This window comes from Triticum urartu, chromosome 1, assembly GCF_003073215.2.
Source record: "Triticum urartu cultivar G1812 chromosome 1, Tu2.1, whole genome shotgun sequence".
NCBI lineage: Eukaryota > Viridiplantae > Streptophyta > Magnoliopsida > Poales > Poaceae > Triticum > Triticum urartu.
Window position 1 is genome coordinate 471,529,368 of NC_053022.1, and position 6,000 is coordinate 471,535,367.

Consider the following 6,000-nt stretch of genomic DNA (forward strand, 5'->3'; position numbering starts at 1 on the left):
GGGTGCACCAACTTACCCACCACGCTCAATTAGCTCCGTCCGGACACACTTTCTGTTGGAAATATGCCCTGGAGGCAATAATAAATTGGTTATTATTATATTTCCTTGTTCATGATAATCGTTTATTATCCATGCTAGAATTGTATTGATAGGAAACTCAGATACATGTGTGGATACATAGACAACACCATGTCCCTAGTAAGCCTCTAGTTGACTAGCTCGTTGATCAATAGATGGTTACGATTTCCTGACCATGGACATTGGATGTCGTTGATAACAGGATCACATCATTAGGAGAATGATGTGATGGACAAGACCCAATCCTAAGCCTAGCACAAAGATCGTGTAGTTCGTATGCTAAAGCTTTTCTAATGTCAAGTACCATTTCCTTAGACCATGAGATTGTGCAACTCCAGGATACCGTAGGAATGCTTTGGGTGTACCAAACGTCACAACGTAACTGGGTGGCTATAAAGGTTCACTACAGGTATCTCCGAAAGTGTCTGTTGGGCTGGCACGAATCGAGACTGGGATTTGTCACTCTGTGTAAACGGAGAGGTATCTCTGGGCCCACTCGGTAGGACATCATCATAATGTGCACAATGTGATCAAGGAGTTGATCACGGGATGATGTGTTACGGAACGAGTAAAGAGACTTGCCGGTAACGAGATTGAACAAGGTATCGGGATACCGACGATCGAATCTCGGGCAAGTATCATACCGATGGACAAAGGGAATTGTATACGAGATTGATTGAATCCTTGACATCGTGGTTCATCCGATGAGATCATCGTGGAGCATGTGGGAGCCAACATGGGTATCCAGATCCCGCTGTTGGTTATTGACCGGAGAGTTGTCTCGGCCATGTCTGCATGACTCCCGAGCCCGTAGGGTCTACACACTTAAGGTTCGATGACGCTAGGGTTATAGGGAATAGATATACGTGGTTACCGAATGTTGTTCGGAGTCCCGGATGAGATCCCGGACGGCACGAGGAGTTCCGGAATGGTCCGGAGGTAAAGATTTATATATGGGAAGTCATCATACGGTCACCGGAATAATTCGGGGGTTACCGGTATTGTACCGGGACCACTGGAGGGGTTCCGGGGGTCCACCGGGAGGGTCCACCTGCCCCGGAGGGCCTTATGGGCTGTGTGTGGAGAAGGGACCAGCCCCTTAGTGGGCTGGGTGCCTCCCCCCTAGGGCCCATGCGCCTAGGGTTTGGGGGAACCCTAAACGGGGGGGCGCCCCCTTGCCCTGGGGGGCAAGGCAACCCCCCTTGGCCGCCGCCCCCTCCTCAGATTGGATTTGAGGGGGCCGGCCCCCCTCTCCCTTGCCCCTATATATATGTGGGAGGTGGGAGGTCAGCCGCACCCAAGTTCTGGCACAGCCCTCCCTCCTCCTACACCTCCTCCTCCTCCATAGTGCTTGGCGAAGCCCTGCTGGAGAACCATGAGGTCCATCACCACCACGTCGTCGTGCTGCTGTTGGAATCTCTTCCTCAACCTCTCCCTCCTCCTTGCTGGATCAAGGCGTGGGAGACGTCTCCGTTCCGTACGTGTGTTGAACACGGAGGTGCCGTCCGTTCGGCGCTAGGATCATCGGTGATTTGGATCACGACGAGTACGACTCCATCAACCCCGTTCACTTGAACGCTTCCGCTTAGCGATCTACAAGGGTATGTAGATGCACTCTACTTCCCCTCGTTGCTAGATTACTCCATAGATTGATCTTGGTGATGCGTAGAAAATTTTAAATTTCTGCTACGATCCCCAACACTTTCCTGGGTCATGCCCGGCCTTGGCCAAACAATACGTCGCAACCCGACCTAGGCTTAATAGAGAGGCCAGCACGCCGGACTAAACCTATGCCCCCAGGGGTCTTGGGCCATCGCCCCGAGAACTCCTGCACGTTGCCTGGGCGGCCGGTGAGCAGACCTAGCTACCTCCTTAAAAAGGCAGGTGCTTACGTAGTCCAACCCGGCGCGTGCCGCTCAGTCGCATGACGTCTATTAAGCTTCGGCTGATGAATACGACGCAGAACGCTCATACTATGCCCACGTGATGGTTAGTGCTATCAGGCCAGAGGCCCCTCGGATCAAATATCCAAATCATAGTGGATTATGAATGCGTGGTAACAAGCAGAGACTCACGAAACATGTGACCCCGTCGCCCCGTCTCGAGGACTCGCGCCAAGGGCTAAGAATGCCTGGCCACACCTCATAATTATCTCGCGGGCACCTTCTAGGTCAACCCGACTCCACATCACTCGCAATTAAGCTCGCGCGGGTACCTCTCGGGGTCGACCCGTCTTTAGTAACATGGTTCAGTGTAAAGTCATAGTAACCATAGTAACCGTGTGTCTAACACCAAGGGGAACCCTGAGGAATCACCCTCGATGGAATTCCACCTGATGTTATCGAAGAATCACACTCGAGGTCCACACTTGAGGGGTTGCACGACAGAGTCATTTTCAGGAGTGGTGAAGGAGGAATCACCCTCGATTACCACAACCGAATAGCTACACTACAGGGTTAACATCAGAAGTGCTGATGAGGTATCACCCTCGGCACTCGATAGTAACTCTGCAGAGTCGTACAACTAAGGGGGTGATGTGCAGTGTCGGGGCCTGGACGTCGATCACGTTGATCGAGTCATGGAACATAAAAGCAGGGGCAACTGGGACAAGGTGGGGGTCACTGATGGATCTCTAACCAACCTATACTAAGCAGTTTAGAATAAGCAGGTAAAGTATGAAAGCAGGTAACAAAACAGGCTATGCATCAGAATAGGATCATACAGAAAGCAGTAGTAGTTCTAATGCAAGCATGAGAGGGAAAGAAATGGGCGATATAGGAATGCTCAAGGGGGGTTTGCTTGCCTGGAAGCTCTGCTGTAAAGGAAGAAGGGTCGTCGGAGACGTAGTTGGTCACAGGGGTAGCATCGGTCTCGGGGTCTACCAGAGAGAAGAGGGGGAAGAAACAGTAAATATAAGCAAGCAGAGCATCATAAAGCATAACAAGACGATATGCATAACTAGGGTCGACCTAACATAGTGCTGCATGAAATAGGTGAATGGGGAATTCAACCGGGAATATATTCCCGGTTCCAGACCTGTGTCAAACAGATGACCGGAGGGGGAATGCTCCATGTTCAGATAGTTAGTGGCATCCAACAGGTAAACAGACCGCATATTCAGATTCGTCTCGTTTTTCTGAGCAACTTTCATGTAGAAAATATTTTCATCCGAGTTACGGTTTATTTTCTATGAATTTCTAAAGTTTAAAACATTTTCTGAATTTCTAGAATCATTTAACATACATAATTCCTATTACTGCATCAGCAGAGTCAAAGATGATGTCAGCATGGCTGACTAAGTCAAACCAGCCACTGGTCCCACATGTCAGCATTTTGTTATTTTCCAAAAAATATTTTCCCTAACCCAAATATGTGGGGTCCACCTGTCATGGATACACCTAACAATTAGCCTCTAATTAAAACCTAACCTAAACTAAATGGGGTCGGCCCCATATGGTAGTAGGCTAAGCCACTGTAGCCACGGCTGTGCTCGGGCACGCACGAGCGCACACAGGCGCCGGCGGCCAGCACAAGCCGCAGCACGGATGGCCGGCGAGCGGCGGCGCAGGGCGCGTCATGCACGTGGGGCTCGCGCGGGCAGGCGTAGCCGGGGGGAGCAGCAGCGGCCCTGGCAGACAGCAGGCGAGGCCATTTGCAAGCGGGCCCTCGTCGGCACAGCGAGGAGCGGTCGCTGGGGTGGCAGGGCTAGCGGTGCACATCGGGAGCAGAAGCGGGGAATGAGAGAAGGGAGCAGCAGCAGCTATGGCCGCGCAACAACAACTAGCAAAGTAGCAGAGCGCGGCGGCTGCGAGCGAGGCGGCGCCCGGGCACAGCGACTGCAGGCGAGGCGCGGCCTCGGGCGCGCGGGTCTGGGAGAGCGCGCACGGAGGGCCAGCAGCAGCGCAGGGAAGGCAGGGCGCGGCAAACCGCGAGCTCCTCGGGAGCTCGGGCGCCATGGTGGGAGCGACCTACAGCGTGCGGGAGAGCTAAAGGGGAGGAGGAGGGGAGGTGGCTCACTGTCGTTGTAGGGAAGGCCCGGGGAAGAGTCGAGGTGGCTCGGACGGCGTCGGCGTGCGGTGGCCCGAGGCGGGCGGAGGTTGAAGATGACCGCGAAGCAGACGGGGTAGGGGCTCCGAGCTCAGGGAAGTGTACGCAGTCGGCGTAGGCGACGATAAGGAAGCTCCCGGACGCGGTCGAATGAAGGGCGGCGGCCGGTAGCCACGCGCACGGCGAGGCCGTGGCAATGGCGGCGTTCAGGTGAGGGGGGAAGAAGGGGATCTGGGGCGAGGGCGGAGAGGAGACGGCGTGGGGACGAGTGGGCGAGTGGATGAGATCGGGAGGGGGAGCTCGAGGGGGCGCGGGGGCTACCTTATCCGCGCCGGGGCATCACCGGTGAGGGAGTCTGGTGGCAACCGCGCCTGTAGCGATGCGCAACCAAGGAATAGGGAGGCGGGGGTGTCCGGTGCGGGGGGCGGGCCGGCTGATGGATGTGGGACGAGGCCCAAAGGGGACAGGAGGGCTTCTCTCTCTCTCTCTCTCTCTCTCTCTCTCCTCTGCATTTTCCCTTTTCTTTTTGTTTTCTTTTTCAATTGAGTTGTTTTTTGAACAAAACTTGACACATAATTCTAGCACAATATCTTGATATGGAACAAAAAGTTTGGAGTCAAAAGGAGTTGTCTAACCGTTTTTAGAAATTGAAAAGGCCAATTGAATTGTTGCTGAAGCACTGAATTAATTCCCAGGGGGATTTTGGGAATTCAAATGAGGCTGGTTCCAACATGAAAATGGTCAGGGGAATTTATAGGACAATGTGAACATTTTTGTTTTACTACTTGAAGAAATAAATATTTGACTTGCATTTTAAATTTTAAATTGATGTTGAAGTATTCTTAATTTTTTTTCTGAGGGCATGATGACGATGACTTGGCATCATTAGTGTGGAGTTACTGTAGCATGATTCTCGGGGTGTTACAAGTCTCCTCTACTACAAGAAATCTCGTCCCGAGATTTAAGAGGGGGAGCAAGGGGGAAAGTTTTGGTTGTGAAATTCTAATGGATCTTCTCTTTATTGGTTGCTCTTCTCGAAGAGGTTGATCCATTACGTTGATGGATTCATTTCTCTACTCCAGGTCATTATGATGAAGCCATCATCTTTTCTTCGGGAACTCCATCATACTTACAAAATGCATATTGGGAAAACTATAGGGAGGATGTCTGCAAGTACTGATCTTCGGTAGTTATCTCAGGAAATAAGGCACAAGGTATCTCTCTAGTTGAAACTCGGGGAAATCGTCGAGAGCAATATAAGATGGTACAAAAAGTTTCGAATGGGTAAGTAATCGTTCGATGTCTAAACCAGAGTGTGAAAAGGGCTCAGAGCAACCAAGATCAATATTGTATCTGATACCAGAATAGCTAGGAAGGTGGCTGAAAGCACAAGTGCTCCCTGGGTGGTTTTGGAAATTAATGTCAACATATCTCTTGTTGGACTAACAATTTTACCTAGTATGTTTCAGATAAGTTCAACAATGGAGTGGCATGGACTAGAGGATGTGGAACCCCTTCAAGATGCTAAGGACAAAGGATTGGCTCAAGCTTCAAGATCAAGACTCTACATTTTCTATTTTAGTGATCCAAGATCACATTGAGTCTATAGGAAAAGCCAATACTATCAAGAGGGGATGAGGTGTTGCTCAATGGCTTGCTTGCTCAAAGTGCTTAGTGATATGCTCCAAAACCCTCAACTACCTTCCCACATCCACATATGACCTAAACCAAAAGTCAAACTCGGCCCCACCGATTCTATCTATCCGGCGCCACCGAGTTTCAGATGTCATAGCCACTGCCACAAACCCTAGCAAATCGGTTTCACCGATAGGGATCTCGGTCTCACCGAGATGGGATTGTAATCTCTCTGTGTAT